Source organism: Mustela lutreola, chromosome 13 (assembly GCF_030435805.1).
Source record: "Mustela lutreola isolate mMusLut2 chromosome 13, mMusLut2.pri, whole genome shotgun sequence".
Classification (NCBI taxonomy): Eukaryota; Metazoa; Chordata; class Mammalia; order Carnivora; family Mustelidae; genus Mustela; species Mustela lutreola.
The window spans coordinates 80,121,673-80,139,594 of NC_081302.1; the positions used below are offsets into that span (position 1 = coordinate 80,121,673).

General features: G+C 39.3%; 2 long non-coding RNA genes across 2 annotated transcripts; one reads left to right on the top strand and one right to left on the bottom strand.

Annotated features, from left to right (window-relative positions):
• Window positions 1–3,182: 3,182 nt before the first annotated feature.
• LOC131813856 (uncharacterized) lies at window positions 3,183–16,373 on the bottom strand. Its single transcript, XR_009347004.1, has 2 exons — window positions 15,665–16,373; window positions 3,183–5,091 (listed from the first exon to the last, which is right to left on the bottom strand). It is a non-coding gene; the product is annotated as an uncharacterized LOC131813856 (long non-coding RNA).
• On the top strand, window positions 4,991–8,807 carry LOC131813861 (uncharacterized). The gene is made up of 2 exons (XR_009347009.1): window positions 4,991–5,130; window positions 8,506–8,807. It is a non-coding gene; the product is annotated as an uncharacterized LOC131813861 (long non-coding RNA).
• Window positions 16,374–17,922: the final 1,549 nt, after the last annotated feature.

Here is a 17,922-nt window from a genome sequence, read left to right on the forward strand (position 1 = left end):
TTTAATCGGTGGGCTTAATGTGTTCTGGATATTTATCGTATTTTAGATGTATGTAGTAAATAGCACCGGGAATTAAATTTATGTACATCCTTTTTCTAGCCATGTGAGCCTCACTAATTACTGTCTACCCTCTTTCCTCACTTAAAAAATGAGGGAATTGGTCTGCTAATTCAGAGAAGTGTCCCTTTCAGCTTTTAATTCATTTGTTTCCGTTAAGCACCACCATCTCCTGAGGGATATATTTGTTTGGACAACCAGGCCTTGCATTTTTTATACTCTGAAGTTTGCATGCTTGCCTGACTTAGTATTTCTGAACTGATTCTCCCACCCCCACCCCTTTTTTTTTTTTAAAGATCTAACTTGTGTTGGTTTTCACTGAAATCATGCTGTTCTGTCATTACTCTTGTAAATCTGAAACTTAACCTTTAGGGTAACTGGGATGATAAACTTGTAAAATGTTTGTTCCCCTTTGCTTTTATCTTCAGTGTATCTCCTTAATCCTCCTTCAATCTCATTCATTTATCTTGTTATGATGAGAATAAGGTATAACCTTATGGCTGAAGACTTGGAAAGAATGAAGGTGTTCTCGAAATAGTGACATGTTATCTGCAGTCACAGGTTCAACATTAGGTCTGAGAATAAAGATCCTTGGTACTTAAAAAAAAAAAAAACACATATCATAAATATCCCGTTTCTACAACAACAACAAAAAGAGATTATAATCAAACAAAAAAGCATAGCCTATAAACAGGAAAAATAGCAGTTAACAGAAACTGTCCCTGAGGAAACCCAAAAGTTGGATTTATTAGCCAAAGATTTTAAATCACCTATAATAAATAAGTTGAAAGAACTGAAAGAAATCATGTCTAAGAACTATGGGAAAGTATGCAAATGATGTCTCATCAAATAGAGAATAACAATAAAGAGACATAAATTATTATTCCTTTTATTTATTTATTTATTTATTTATTTTTTTAAAGATTTTATTTATTTATTTGACAGGCAGAGATTACAAGTAGGCTGAGAGGCAGGCAGAGAGAGAGAAGGAGGAAGCAGGCTCCCCGCCGAGCAGAGAGCCCGATGCGGGGCTCGATCCCAGGACCCTAGGATCATGACCTGAGCCGAAGGCAGAGGCTTTAACCCACTGAGCCACCCAGGCGCCCCTATTCCTTTTATTTATAAAAGATTTTATTTTTAAGTAATGGTCTACACCCAGTATGGGGCTCAAACTCTAGAGTCACATGCTGTACTGACTGAGCTAGCCAGGCACCCTTATTATTTGAAGTCGAAGAGAAATTCTGATGTTGAAAAGTATAACTAAAATGAAAAACTTCTCTAGTCTGAATAATATATTTATTATTTATATAATATAAATGTAAATATAATAATATATTTATTATTTACAGAAGAAAGAATCAGTTAACTTGAAGACAATGAACTGAATACAGGTCAATTGAAACTATCCAGCATGAGAAGGAAACAGCAAAAGGAATGAGGAGAAATTAGCAGAGCCTCAGACACCTGAGGGACACCATCCACCATCCCCAACATGTAAAATGGGAGTCCCGGAAAAAGAGAGAAGGACGGAGTGGCTGGGAAAGGTGGGAGAAAGAGAGAGAGAGAGGAGAGAGAGGAAGGAGCAGATGGAATATCTTAAGAAATAATGACTAGAAACTCTCCAGATACAACAACAACAAAAAGAATTAGTCTTAGAATTCAAGAAGCTCAGTAAACTCGAGTACAATAAATCAACAAGATCTACGCTCAAACATTTCATAGTCAAAATGTCAAAAGAAAAGGACAAGAGACAATCTTGAAAACTGCAATGGAAAACGTGATCTTCAATAAAAGTAAAGACTGACTTCTCACTAGAAAGCATAGAGGCCAAATGGCACTGAGATGACATTATCCCAGGTGCTGAAAGAAAACAAAGAATGAAGCAAAAAACAACTATTAACAAAGAATCTTACATCTGCAAAACCATTTTTAAAAATGAAAGAGAAATCAAGATATTTCTAAAAAACAAAAACTAAGAGAAGATGTTGCTAGTAGTTGTGTCCAAGAAGTGAGGAGAGTATTTCAGTCTAACACTAGACATACCTTTGTTTTACATAGGGAAACAAAAAGCACCAGTATTTACTATAAAAGTATATAGGTAAATATAAAAGTATAAATAGATATTTTCATTGCAATTCTCTTCTTCTCCTATATGATTTAAAACACAGCTATACAATTTTAAAACTTGTGTTGATGAGTTTACAATGTATAAAAATGTAATGTATATGATAGTAATTGCACAAAGTAAAGGAAGTGAATGGAACTATACTGGAGCAAAGTTTCTGCAATGAAATTAAATTGGTATTAATCTAAACTAGATTATTTTATGTAAACATGCTAATAATAATCACCAGGACAACCATTAAGAAAACAATTCTAAAGCATACAGTAAAAGAAACGAAGAAATTAAAATGGTATACTAAAAAAAAATCTATCAAATACAGAGGAAGGCAATAATGAAGGAATGGGAACAATGGGTGAAGACATAAGAAACACAGCAACCAGGAAAATGGCAGGTGTAATTCTTAATTTTACAGTAATTACATTATATGTAAATGTAATAAACAATCTAAAATGGATTAAAAAACATGATACTATACTCTCACTCTCTGTAAAATATATACTTGAGATTCAAGACAGAGATTGGTTAAAAAGGAAAACAATAAAACGATTATGCCATACAAACAATAATCAAAAGAAAGTTGGAGTGTGTGTACTAGTATCAGAATAAACTTTAAGACAAAAATTTTCCCTAGAGACGAAGAACACTTTACAATAATAAAAGGATCAACCTATCAGAAAGTAATAACTATTATAAATATATGCATCTAACAAAAAAAGCCCTGATAAACCTGAAGGAAGAATTTACAGAACAGAAGGGAAAAATACACAATTAAACAATAATAACTGGAGACTTCAGTATCCCATTTTCAGTAACTAGCCAGAAAGTCAACAGGGAAATAGAAGACTGAAATAGTACTAAAAATCAACTAGAGGTAAGAGATTTATAGAATACTCTACCCAACATCAGAAGAATATCTTTCTTCTCAGATGTGCAGGGAATGGAAATGCACAGACGTGAGGAAGTTAAATGGCACACTTCTAAATAATCAACAAACAAGATATCCCAAGAGAAATCAGAAAATATTTTAATGAATAAAAACATAAACAAAATATACCCAAACTGATGGGACTTAATTAAAGTAGTGCTTAGAGGGAAACTTACAGCTATAAATGCCCATATTAAAAAAAGAAAATCTCAAGTCAAATCAGGAACAAAGGAGGAATAACACTACCAACCACATAGAAATAAAAAGGATTATAAGGGCATACTAACAATAATTACACTTCAAGAAATTAGAAAACCTAGATAAGACGCATATTTATTAAAGTGTTTTTGCTGTTGTTTTAAATGTTTGTGTATCTTAAGTTCTGCAAAGTGTCAAACCAACACACAATTAATTCCTGCCTTCATAGAAGTTGAGATATTGTATTTTTTAAATTGATTTTATTTTATTTTTTTAAATGTAACAAAAAAGTTTTTATTCTTTGATATATAAAACCAAGAAAACTTTAATGTGTAATACATCATAGTTTTTTTTTTTTTAATTTAAGAAGAAAAAGGCAGAAGTGAAGATATGGGTACAAAAATACACTCAAGCAGCTGTTCCAGGAAACTCAGAACTCCTAAAATTATGAACAACAGAATACAAGTCTCAGAGGAGGCTTCTTTTTTTTTTCTTTCTTTAAAAAATTATTCACATTTGCTTAGCTCAAACATGGTAAGAAACGTAATTTCCTTCTTGGTAACAGATCCCAGTACTCAACAAGATATTCAATAACCAGCAATAACTTAGTAAAAGAACATTTCATTGTGATAGTAAGTAGCATTAGGTTTTTGGTTCTATAATACTTACTGTAGTAAAAAAAAAAAAAAACAAAAAAAAAAAAAAACAAAAAACAAAAGAACAAAACAACCAAAACCACAAAAACACTTCTGACTGCTTGGGTGCCAGAAAAGATGCTCCTACGTTCACTGGCGCCCATCAATCTGGGTGTATCTGAGCTCTTGCCCCAGACCACAAAGAGAGAGCACCTTTGGTCTTTCCTGTGTTTAGGAACAAAAGCGCACAAATAGCAAAATCAAATATAGGCGTGGCAGACCAAAATTACTCAATAAAAAGTATTTCTGCCCAATAAATAGTTTCCAAAAGAAAAATAATTGGCTTTTACATTTAATGGATTCAGCAAAAGTGAAGATGGTGAGATTGTGTTTTCCAGTTGGTGGCCTGAGCCTCCCGAGGCAGGACAGTTGCCACTGAGCAGCAGGTGGTGCCGGACCACAGGAGGAGCCCCTGTGTCTCCACCCGGAGGCTCCTAGAAAAACACGTTATTTGTAGGAAAGCTTTCTTGGGCCCGAGCCCGGTTCTCCAAGTGAAGGTGTCCTGTTTCTTCCTGGACATCGGACTCAAACAAACCAGAGTTCGTATAAAACTGGATCAAATGAGGAAACCTTTACAATGACTCAATTTATAAATATTGCTGAAGATCAAAGCGAAGTGACAATGAATTTAATCTGCGTAAAAATCAGGTTCTAAGCGGCTTGTTATTTAAAACCAGAGACAACAGAGACTGTACATCCAGATGACCGCGAGCTGCCCGGGCCCCTGGAGGCGCGGGGGGGGGGGGGGCGGGGGGGCGCGTCCGTCCTGCCCGCGGCCAGCACCTCACAACGGCCTCGGGCTCCGTCGGGGCGCAGGGAAAGGCCACACGAGCGTTTTCGTCCTGCGGCGCTGGCGCGGCCCGAGGCTGGACACCGGCCGCCTGCGACCACCCACACGCACCGGCCTGCTCCGGGCCCCCAGGGCTGACCTCCGGGCTGTGTCTGCAGAGTCACACGGAAACCGAGGATTTACTCTTCTTTTAAGAAGGTCATTTTAAAGCTTCATTTATGAAAGTCGCTCGACAGCTTCCGCTGAAATCCCTCCTGCGCGCGGCCAGGGGAGCCGGTTCCCGCCTCTGGCCTCCCGTGGTCTGCGGAGAAACCGCAGGAATGATTTTATTTTTATCAAGGTAATACATGTATATAGTTTATTAAGTAAAATTATATTAAGTCTTATAGTGAAAATTACATCCTTCGGGTACACCCCTCTATACTGTCTCATATATATATGTATACGTATATATACATATATATACACATATATATGTCATATACACATATACACGTGTATATGTGTGTATATATATATATATATATATATATATATATATATATATAAATGTAAGTATTACATTGGTTTCAGGTGTAAAATATAATGATTTAACAATTCTATACATGACTCAGTGTTCATCATGATTAAGTATAGTCTTAAACCCCCTTATGTATTTTATCTGCCCCTCCACCTACCACTCCTCTAGCAAACACCCATTTGTTCTCTGTACTTAAAGAGTCTGGGTTTCTTTTTCTTTGTTTTAATTCTTAAATTCCACGTAGGAGGAAAATCATATGGTATGTCTTTTTCTCACTTATTCCATTTAGCAATATAACCTCTATATCCATCCATGTTGTCACAAATGGCAAGAACTCATTCTTTTTATGGTTGAGCAATATTCCATTTATATATATGTGTATATATATAATATATAATATATGTATATTGTATATATTATATATATATTATACATAATATAAATATATATATACACTTAAATGTAAGTATATATATATATATCACATCTTCTTTAGATATATCGATTTATCTAATTTACCTAATCTATTTATATATATCTATATATAAAGAATATATATTCTATCTATATATCAATCATATCTTCTTTATCCAGTCATTAATGGACACTTGGGTTGCTTCCATATTTTGGCTATTGTAAATAATGCTGCAGTAAACATAGGAGTGCATCTGTCTTTTCGAATTAGTGTTTTATTTTCTTTGGGTAAATACCCAGTAGTTGAATCACTGGGTCATATGGTATTTCTATTTTTAATTTTTTGTAAAACCTTCATGCTGTTTTCTACAGTTGTTGCGTCAATTTGCATTCCCACCAACAATGTGCCAGAGCTTCTTTTTTAAATTTCTATTTTTAATTTTTTGAGAAAGGTTTATACTATTTTCCACAGTGGTTGTACCAATTTGCATTCCTACCAACAGTGCACACGGGTTCCTTTTTCTCCACAGCCTCTCCAACTGTTGTTATTTCTTGTCTTTTTGATTTTGCCATTTTGACAGGTGTGAAATGATATCTCACTGTGGTTTTCATTTGCGCTTCATTGTATAATGATGTTGAGCATCTTTTCATGTATCTGGTGGCCATGAGTATGTCTTCTTTGGAAAAATGTCTATTCAGGTCCTTTGTCCTTTTTAAAATCAGATTATCTGTTTGTTCTTTTTTTGGGGGGGTACTGACTTGTATAAATGCTTTATATATTTTGGATATTAATCCCTATTGGATATATCATTTGCAAATACCTTCTCCTACTTAGTAGGTTGCCTTTTTGTTTTGGTGATGGTTTCCTCTGCTGCACAAAAGCTTTTTATTTTGGTGTAGTCCCAACAGTTGATTTTTGCTTTTGTTGCCCTTGCCTCGGGAGACGTATCTAGGAAAACGCTGTGATGGCAGATGTCAAAGAAATGACTGCTTATGTCTTCTTCTATGAGTTTTGTTTTTTCAGGTCTCCCACTTAGGTCTTTAGTCCATTTTGATTTATTATTGTGTATGTACAGTATAAGAAAGTGGTCCAATTTCATTCTTTTGCATGTAGCTGTCCAGTTTTCCAAGCAAAATTTGTTGAAGACTGTCTTTTCTCCCATTGTATACTCTTACCTCCTTTGCCACAGATTAATATTAGTGTGGGTCTAGATGATACCCTTATACTTTATTTCTTCATTTATCAATTTAAAACAAAATTGGTTAACTCCCAATCATATGAAGACTTCACTCTTCTATATTCTTATCCCACATTTCTACCCATCTCTGATATCAAAATAATGTTATAATGTGGGACTATATAAATCACCAATATAAATATAAATAGCTAATGACTACATTATTATGAGTTGCAAATATTTTAAGCAAAGAGGTGAACTAGGACCATGCCTATTATTTCTCCTGGAGTTCATAGCTACTAATTTTTTTACCCTCTAGTTTTCTATGTACTTAATACAATTATTATATACTCTTCCAAATCACTGCTACATGCAATTAATATTTTTTCTGTATGCTCAACATGTTATGTTTCTTTGTTTCCTGGAGAGCTCCTTCCCAAGGTTCTCATTTTGAGAGTACAATATGGAACTGACTGACCTCATGGCTTGTTGAATAGCAGCCATGCTGACACTTTTTTATCCCTCTCCTGAGTCATCTATATCTTTCTCTTTCTTATTTAATCATCTGGACAAATCACATCCTTTAAAAATTTCATAGGCCACAGTCCATGGAAAGTATTTTTTAGGGAAAGGAGGGACCACTCTTTCTTTTGTACCATCACACTTGATTTGGCTGAGTACAGAATTAACTAGTGAAACTGTTCCCCTTACAATTTTGAAGAAATTGTTTCAGAATGTATTTGTGGAGAAGTCCAGTGCCATTCTACTTTTTGGATGTGAACTATTCCCATTCCTTGCATTTGGGAAGCTCTTACAACCTCTTGTTTATCCTTGATATGCTGCAATTTGGGACTTTTTCTTTGGTAAGAGTATTTTTCATTTATTGTGCTGGATATTTAGTGGGATTTTTCCATGTGGAGATTCATTTCGATCAGTTCTGAGAAAAAATAAACTTATTAGTTCTTTAATAATTTCTTGCTCACTATACTTTTTCTATTCTTCCTTTATTGGAGTCTTACTTGCAATATGATGGGCCTCCTGGTTAAGCCTTGAATCTCAAGTTTTTTCTGCCTTCGTTTTTTTTTTTTTTTTCCCCAGGTTTTTATTTAAATTAGTTGGTTAACAGATAGGGTAATACTCGTTTCAGGAGTAGAATTTAGTGATTCATCACTTACATATAATACATGATGCCAATTACAAGTACCTTCCTTAATATCCATCATCAATTTTGCCCATCCCCCACCCACTTCCCCTCTGGCAACCCTCAGTTTGTTTTCTATAGTTAAGAGTCTTTTATGGTTTGCCTCTCCCCCACCTTTCTCTCTTCCTTCCCCTTCTGTTTCTCTTAACCTCTTTGCTACCTGTTCTGTTTTCTAGGGGCTCTTCATAATTTTCTCTTCCAGTCTATTTGTGTTTATAATTAAATTTTATTTATATTTTTAATTTCAAAGTTCTGCTTTTTCTATTTTGAAAATTTTAAGTAGCCCCTTATTCTTATTTAAGGAACTCAATAGTTCCACTGATTCTTTGAAAATATAGTTTGTCTCTAACTTATATATGTTTCTTTTTCTTTTTCTTTTTGCTTTTGCTTTTAATCTTCTAGCTACCTTCATTGTCAGTTTCTTCTGGATCACAGAATACTGTTTGATTCCGATTATCATGTTTTTCATGTTGGAAACTTTCCTTAAATTAATGGACAATTGTTGGAGTGAACTGTTGGACGATCACTCATATAAAGAATGAAGCACTGAAAGAAGTGTGTGGGTAGGTCCTGTCAATTGGTGACTTTCACTGCAAGTTAATCAGGTTAATAAGGTGAAGTGTCCTATTTGTAGAAGAATCTCCAAATGTTTGGATCTGAAAATCTTTTGCTCTGGGAATATTAAAGTGCTATCCAACAGTAAAGTATTATTTTCTTACTTTGTTTTATTACACAGGTTGAAATTCTACTTGGAGCAGACTTTCTAAAATCTATAGCAATCTCAAAGATATTTCATAAACATATTAATGTAATATGGCATTATAAAAATTACTTTAGAATTAATTCTGAATACAATCTCAAGTAATTTGTCAGTTTAAAATGTTTTAGCTAAAATGAAGTTCAAATAATTTAAGACATCTTCGCAGATTTTCACAATATGTTAGACATGTTCTATACATCCTTCTTACCTCTAAATGCGTTAGGAAAAAAAAAAAGGATGACACAGCATTGTAAAATTTAAGTTTTGGTTAATGTGACTTAGAGAAGTACAGAACTAGAAAAGATTTTGAGCTATCATTCCAAATAAACTCTTATTTTATAGAATAGGAAATAGCATTTGGATCCTTCCTTCAGGCAATTAACTAAAATAGAGAATCATGACTAGTTAACTATCTTTATATGAGATTCCAAATGTAAATAAACTTTAAAAAAAGTATTTATATACTTAAAGTTATGCACAGTGCAACATTGTCTTACCAGCTTTGGTCTAAAACAATATAGGTACTTACAGAATTTAGTCAATACCAAAATTTTCTAGTGGTGTTGAGTGCTTTTGATTTAGTTTTGTAAAAAATAGAATCTTTTTCTAAAATTTTTAAAAAAGATTTTATTTATTTATTTGAGACACACACAGAGAGAGAGAACTCACACAAGAGGGTGGGGGAAGCAGAGGCAGCGGGAGAAACAGACTGCCCACCAAAGCAGGAAGTTTGACATGGGGCTCGATCTCAGGACCCCAAGATCATGACCTGAACCAAAGGCAGATGCTCACCTGACTGAGGTATCCAGGCGCCCCTCTTTTCTTAAAATTTGAAGCAAAAATTTATTCTTGTTATATACATGGAGAAATGAAATGTGCTTGGGATGATACTTAAAAACACAAGTCCAGTAGGATATGGTAAAAGAGCACTGAAATGGGAATAAAGGAATCTGGGTTCTAGTTCACTACGAGCATTTTCAATATGGGCAAATCACTTAACCTCTCTGGGCCTCAACTTCAAGTATAAAAGTGTTTGACTAGATAATCTCTCTTAGGGCCTATCACTGAAAAGTTTCTTTACTTCAATACAATCATTTTCACAGCAATAATATTATTTACTAATGGATAACCTGAGTGATGGACTTAGTTTTATAATTCTGATGTTTAAGTTCTGTCTAATTATTCATTCTGCCATCACCATTGAATAGGAACTTGAGCTTATAGGCTGGTTAGAAAAAACAGGGTGTGTTGGGGCCCAGCAAGCCAGTAAAGAGCAGGAACCAAAGTTCAGAGGTGAATATAGCCACACATGTCCAATGAGCATATCAAGAGACAAGGAGAGGAGAGGGGTGATAAGAGTATACTGGAGAAGAAAGCCATCTTGTCCCTTCTCACTAACTTGTCAGGTACCTGGTGCTTTACGGAACTGGATTTCTACTTTGTTATTTTAATTATTTTTTTTAAGGCAGGGTCATTTCCTAGCCTATTATATTATCATAAGTGGAACTTATATATAGATTTTGGAAAAGAAATCAGTATAGAATAGCTGTTAAAAATACAGACTCTATAATCAGAGAAAGACAATTATCATATGATCTCTCTGATAAGAGGAATTTGAGAGTCAGGGCAGGGGTCGTGGGATTAGGGAAGGAAAAAATGAAAAAAAAGTGATGGGGACGGGAGGGAAACAAACCATCAGAGACTCTTAATCTCACAAAACATACTAAGGGTTGCTGGGGGGTGGGGAGGTAGGGAGAGGGTGGTTGGGTTATGGACATTGGAGAGGGTATGTGCTATGGTGAGTGCTGTGAAGTGTGTAAGCCTGATGATTCACAGACCTGTACCCCTGAGGCAAATAATACATTATATGTTAATAAAAATAATTCTTAAAAAAAGAATACAGACTCTCGAGTCAGACTGTCTGGCTTTACATCGTGGATCTAGGCTTTAACTCTCTGTGATATTGGGCAAGATACTTAACTTCATTGTATTCCACTTTCTTCATCTTTAAACGGAGGAAAGGAACAGTATTTTCCTCATAACACAGGTGATGCATTTGCTACACTTTCCGTCTCCTGATAATCCCTTAGTAAGTGTTAGTTACTGTTATTACCTCTCCGTGAAAATTGGCAAAAGAAAAACAAGGAGACATGATACGAGACAAGAGTGGGGGAGGACAGCCTGGGACGTGCGGGCAAACTGCGGGCAAACTGCGGATGAGCAGGAAATAGGGAAAGTGACGAACAAGGCGGGAGAAACAGTATACAAAGAAGCTTTATTAAGGGAGTCTTGATGGATGTTGTTTAGTATAATTCACCCAATTCTACCTTCTCAAGAGATCTTCAGTAAGGAGCTATATTAGTTTTCATGTTTTGTTTGGTTTTAAAGCAGGATTTGGTTTTCTTTTGGATGAGATACTCTACCAACACTGGTGTCTAGGTGGCTTAATCTTATTCTTACTTCACATATACCTACAGGAGTAAGTAATTTCACCACGAAGACTGCTGAGATTAATAAGCATTTGCTTTGGCAATCTGTCTGGAGCAGAGCAGGCATTCAAAACATGAAACAAAACAAAACAAAACCAAAAAGCAGACAAACCAAAACAAACCAACACCAAGACAAGTTGAATAAATATTAAAATAAAATAAATATAAATAAGTAAGTAAATAATCCAAATGAGATGCTGGCACATTTTTAATTAGAGAAGAAAACTTAGGTGGTAAGCCTTTGTCGCACATGTTCCTGGTGGAAACAAGGGCACCACCTGTGAAGGAAGTATTCCTGAGAGAGAGAGAGAGAGCAAGGACTGAAGAGAGGCAGGGAGGGAGGGAGGAAGGAGAGAAAGCGCGAGAGAGGAAAGAGAGAAAGAGCGAGACATGAGGGAAGGAAGGAAGGAAGAAAAAGGGAGGAAAGAAGGAAGGGGGGAAGGAAAGAAAAGGGAAGGGAACAGAAGGGAAGGGAAAGAGAAAATCAAGCCCAGCCAAGCTTCTAGATCTAACTACTAGTGTAGAGGAAACACAGGACTCCGGAGGAAAAAATGTCAACTGACACCCAGGGTCAACTAATGGTGGGCACTAGGGCTCTGGGTGTGGAAGATCAGACTTATTTAATGTGAGGATGTCTAGGATGTTATTGAGCTAAGGGAAGTGATCAAACTCTCCTCCTCTGGAAGGTCTAGCTCAAACTGCTTCTCTTGTAGAAAATCGTTCCAAACTAATCCAACCCAGAACAATCACTCCCTCTCCCAGGTTCCACCTGTTCCTGCTATCTGTTTCAGCCTGTCTGATCCTAAGTCACCTGCTAGATTATTTAAGAATAGCTTACATTTTCACATCTTCTCCCCCAAAAGCCAGGATAGGGTTTGATGGGGATGCCGAGCCCTGATTCTCCCGATATGTCTGTCTTTACCAGCACATACCCACCCATACTGTAAGTGCTTGGACAGCAGGGGCCAAGGCTAAGACCCTTTGTGTTCCCAGTGCCCTGCACAGGGTCTGGTCCATAAATGCTTGAAAAATGAACAAGGGCTTTCCTCCTATCCCTACTGTACAGTCCAGAATATAGGGCAAGGCATGCGGGAGCTTCTTGTAGAATGAATCAAAGTTACCTGGAATCAGGACATTTGAGTGATAAAGTCTCTCTTTCTCTGTCTGTCTCCCTCTCTCTCTCTCTATCTGAATCTCTCTTTCTCTTTTGCTTACATGCACATGCATTTTCTTTCTCACCATTGGAACCCAGACACCACGCTGGCAAGAATCCCAGGATTAGAGTAAGGAGTAGAGGAAAGCCATGTCCACTATCCCCTGTCCAAATCCATGACCCATAGAATTTGTGAGCATTATAAATTTTTTTTTATGACATTGCATTCTGGCAAGATAGGTTACATAGTCACACTAAATGGAACATTCTCTTTGCTCCTGATCCTTCTCTACATCTCATCTAAACAAGGAAGTAATACCTTAGGTAGGATTGTCAAATTAAATGCGATGTCCCATTAAATCTGAATTTCAGAAAAATAATAAGTGATTCTTTTGGCACAAGTATGTCCCCAGTATTTCATGTAACATATCCTTTAAAAATATTTATTGTAGGTGCCTCCTTAGCACAGTAGGCAGTGCATCAGTCTCATAAAACTATTTGTTTATCTGAAGTTCAAATTCAGTTGGCACTCCTTTATTTTTATTTGCTAATTCGAGGAACACTTACCTTGAGTCTCCACCCTGGACCTTTTCTCTACCCACACACACTACTTAGGGGAGTCAACACAGTCCAAGCTTTATCCTGACAACTCTGAAATTTTTATCTCCAGTTCAGAAATCTCTACCAATCTCCACACCAAAAGAGTGGACTACCTACATGATAACTCCACTTTTACAGCTGAGAGTCATCTCAGACCCAATCAGAATTGTTGATTTGCAACCCCTACCCACCCCCCCAAGCTGTTGCTCCTCACCCTTCCCCATCTCGGTGAATGGCACTGACATCGACCCAGTTGCTCAAGCCCCCAAGGAGAGCGTCAGCCTTGATTCTTCCCCATCCCATACTCTGTGTCCAGTCAATCAAGAAGTCCCTTTGGCTCAACCGCCAAAACATATTTCCAGCCCATCGCTGCCTCCTGGTGTCCCCTACAACCCCTCTGGATCAAGGCACACTCTCCTCTCACTTGAACAACTGTACTGGCCACCAAATGGCTTTCCTGCTTCCCCTCTTGCTTCTCTATAACCCTCTCTACTGCATTCTCCCCGCAGTAGCTGGAAGGATCTTTTTAAAGATACATCATGGAACTCGTCTGCTACAAATGCTCCGATGTTTCCTCACTGCACTAAAAATAAAATGCAAATATTCTTCAAGATCCTTCATGATCTATTTCCGGTACCATCTGTCAAAGGACACCCACCTTTCTGTTTTACAAACATCATAAGGTCCTACGGGACCTTAGGATGTTCTGCCTGAAGTACGGTACCCAGGTGGCTCATTCTTACCATTTCCGCCTCAAATCTCACATCACTTCTTCCATTTAGTCCTCCCTTAGCTGGCCCTCCACCCCCCACCCTCGTGTCTCCCAAGGCCATCAGCCTGGGGTATTTCCACCTCCAAGCAAAACCCAGTGCATCTGCTTTGGTTTTAGTTTGGGCCTGTGCACTGGTTTCTGTCCTCTTGCATTTGATGTTTTGCAACATGGAGGCTTAAGTGGGTAGAAGAATAAATGAAACAAGATGGGATTGGGAGGGAGACAAACCATAAGTGACTCTTAATCTCACAAAACAAACTGAGGGTTGCCGGGGGGAGGGGGTTGGGGAGAAGGGGGTGGGATTATGGACATTGGGGAGGGTATGTGCTTTGGTGAGTGCTGTGAAGTGTGTAAACCTGGTGATTCACAGACCTGGGGATAAAAATATATGTATATAAAAAATATATGTTTATAAAAAATAAAAAATTTAAAAAAAAAAAAACAAAAACAAAAAACAGCAGAGAAACAGATTTTGTTAATTTCCTAATTCTCTTTAAGAGTTCTGTCCATTCATATATCATTTGACTTATGGTTTAACTACCCACATTTGTTGTGATGGCTTATATAGGTAGACTTATTTCTACTGTATGATTTTTACTTTTCTATTGATCATGCTTTTTGTTGTTGTTGTTGTTGACAGAGAGAGTGAGCGGAGGAAGGCAGAGGCAGAGGGAGAAGCAGGCTTCCTGCTGAGCAAGGATCCTGATGTGGGACTCAATCCCAGGATGCTGGGATCATGACCTCAGCCAAAGGCAGCTGCTTAACCAACTGAGCCACCCAGGCGTCCCTGATCATACATTTTTTTTTTAATGATTTTATTTATTTATTTGACAGAGAGAGATCACAAGTCGGCAGAGAGGCAGGCAGAAAGGGAGAAGGAAGCTGGCTTCCCACCGAGCAGAGAGCCCGATGTGGGGCTCGATCCCAGGACCCTGAGACCATGACCTGAGCCGAAGACAGAGGCTCAACCCTCTGAGCCACCCAGGTGTCCTGATCATGCATTTCTAATGTTTCTTTCTTCTCATTTGTTCCCTGTCAAGGAGTTGACATACTTTCTTTATTCTCTAATTTCATCTTTTAGTTTGAAAAAACATATACTTGATTTCTGTGATTTTTGGGTTATCTGTAAAACTCATTTTAAAAAAAGATTTTATTTATTTATTAGACAGACACAGAATGAGAGAGCAAGAGAGAGACTATGAGAGGGGAGAGGTCAGAGGGAGCAGCAGACTCCCTGCCGAGCAGGGAGCCTGATGTGGGACCTGGGACTCCAGGATCATGACTTGAGCCGAAGGCAGTTCCTTAACCAACTGAGACACCCAGGTGCCCCACCTTTAAAACTCTTAAGCCGAAGTAGGGACGCCTACGTAGCTCAGCCTCTTAGGCATCTGCCTTCGGCTCAGGCCATGATACTGGGGACCTGGGATTGAGTCCTGCATCAAGCTGCTTGCTCAGCCCAGAGCCCACTTCTTCCTCTGCCTGCTGCTCCCCCTCCTTGTGCGCTCTCACACTCTTGCTGAGAAATAAATAAATTAATAAATAAATGAAATCTTTAAAAAAGCCAAACTCTTAAGCACGTGTAACTTATGTCTGAACTGAGTCTATTACCCCTCTTAGAGCACACAATGAGAATCTCAGAATCCTAATGCTATGTACCTTCAGTTGTTCTAACAATGTGCATTATCATGTCATTCCAACTTGTCACTAACATCTCTCGAAATGGCTTTTTCGTGGGTTTTACAGCTAATGGTGATTCAGATTTCCCGACATGTTGGCTAACTACTTACCCACCGGGCTCCTTGTTTCCCACTCACTCCTGCACGTCTGACTTCCGGTGCTGAAATAATCCTTCAGTTGTCCTTCCAGTAGCTGTTGTGGAGGAACCATTTCTCCATCCTTATGTCAAAAAATGTTTCTCTAGCACCTTAAATCCTGGGCATAATCCACAGGTACGAAATTCTGGTGTACAGTCCATTTCTTCATTGCAACCAGAATGGCGAGATGTGTGAGACTTTGTGGATGGAATAAGGTGGTGTCTGGGCCCAGCTTGCTTCCCAGAGCAGAAAGCCGGGACCTAGCTTCCTGGTTTTCAGCCATCCTCCCTAACTGATGTCTGGGAACTCAGAAGCATTCGGGCCCCAGCTGGTCTTCTGGGGACCCCCGGGATCCTGAAATCATGCTGTCATACCTGGGATATCGCCCCGCTTCACCGCTTGAACACTTTTAAGCCAGGAATGTCCCCCACAGGGGAAGACCCCTAAGTCTTTCAATCATGCACCTGGTTGTCCATAGAAACTTTGCAGTAGGCCCCTTCAGGTAGGTGCCTCCCCTTGGCTGTATCCATAGCTGTATCACACTCACAACTGGTTCCCATCCAGGCCCCTCGGGCTCTGAAGCTGCGGCAGGCACCACAGTGGGAGCTAGAGGTAGCTCTTGAGGTGGTTCAGCATCTTCTTCTGAGGTTGGGGCTGTCGGTCCAAGAAGAGAAAGTATCAATCCAATGATTGACTTTTCATGTCCCTCCTAAATCAAGGAAAATTTCCCCACCATTGAATGTTCTCTGAGTCCAGGAAGCAATCCCTAGAGGGTCTCCCCTGATAGCAGGTCATGGGCACAGGGATCTGAGGCTACTCCTTATTCCCGGCACACCAGATGACAGAGGCTAGCTCAGGACGGCCTCCACTGTTCCCTGCACAGGTCTATATCAGCCACCCCCTGTCCTCCTCAGATCAGCATCTCTCTGGTTCTCCTCCCTCTACCCCTCCCCCTGCTTGTGCTCTTTTCCCTCTAATAAAGAAATAAAATCCTAAAATAATACATAAAAGATTGAGCATCAAAGTGAACCTTGAGGCCTTCAAGACCTGGCCGGAAACACCCTCCTGTGTGTATTTCCTTGTCATCTTTCTTCTTGTGCTGATGGCATCAGAGGTGCATGTCATCCCAAGGAGGGAGAAGGCCGATGGTGGAGAGACTCTGGGCTCCTGAAGAACACAGAAAGGATTTCAGTCTCCAATCTGAAGATCCACTCAGCACTGTCAAGGCGGGACCTCTGTGGTGACAGGCTACCAAAACCTGGGGAGTTACATGGTCATTCAGCGTAATGTAATATAGCTCCATACAGCATGTTGAAATGACCAAGTTCACTTGAATAGTGATCAGCCTAAAACCTTTAAAGAGGACCAAAGAGGCACCTGGCTTCCCAGGCACTAGGATCCTTGATCTCAGGGTTATGAGTTCGAGGCCAACATCAGTCACAGTTAACTTAAAAATAAACAAAAGGCTTACACAGGACTAAAATCAGTGAGGCTCAAACAACGGAGCTGGTCTCTGCTGGGATGGATCCTGTCTCCCGTTCATTCAGCCACTGGGCACTGCGCACTCAGATGGTGCCAGGGCTTATCAGCCCAGCGGGTTCTCCTCGTGAGAGCTCAGGGTCTAGAGCAGAAGATGGACAGACGAGAAACCAAAATGTGAACGGGAAAAGCGATTGCTCCACAGCAAAAGAGCAAGGGACACAACTAAGGCCCGAACTCCACCCGGTGAGGGGTATGACAAGGCTGTGCTGAGATGACACGGAGAATTCCTGTGGGAGGAAAAGAAGGAGACAGCCCTGCAGAAATGCGAGTGCATTCCACCTGGCGGAGGGCACCATGGAGCAGAGGACTGGAGGTTAGAAAGGGGGCCAGGGTGGCCAGAGAAGATGAGGAAGGACCAGAGTGGGAGGGGAGGAGGGCCAGGGCCCGGGAAGTTGGTCAGTATCAGTGCCCTTCTACCAGGGCTGTGTGACTGCACTTCCCCACACTCAGTGGCTGAACCAACAAATGCTGCCTCGTGGTCTCGGGGGATCAGGAATCCAGCAGTGCTCTGCTAGGGGCTCCTGCCAGAGTCTCTCCTTAAACTGGGCTGATGACAACACCAAGGGAGGACCTGCTTCACCGAGAACCTGAGCGCACTCAGGGGCATGGGCCAGATACAGCCCATCTCAAAGACCTGACTTCTGTCTTTTGTGGGCCCACAGGGCTGGGCCATGTGCGTATGTCTGGGT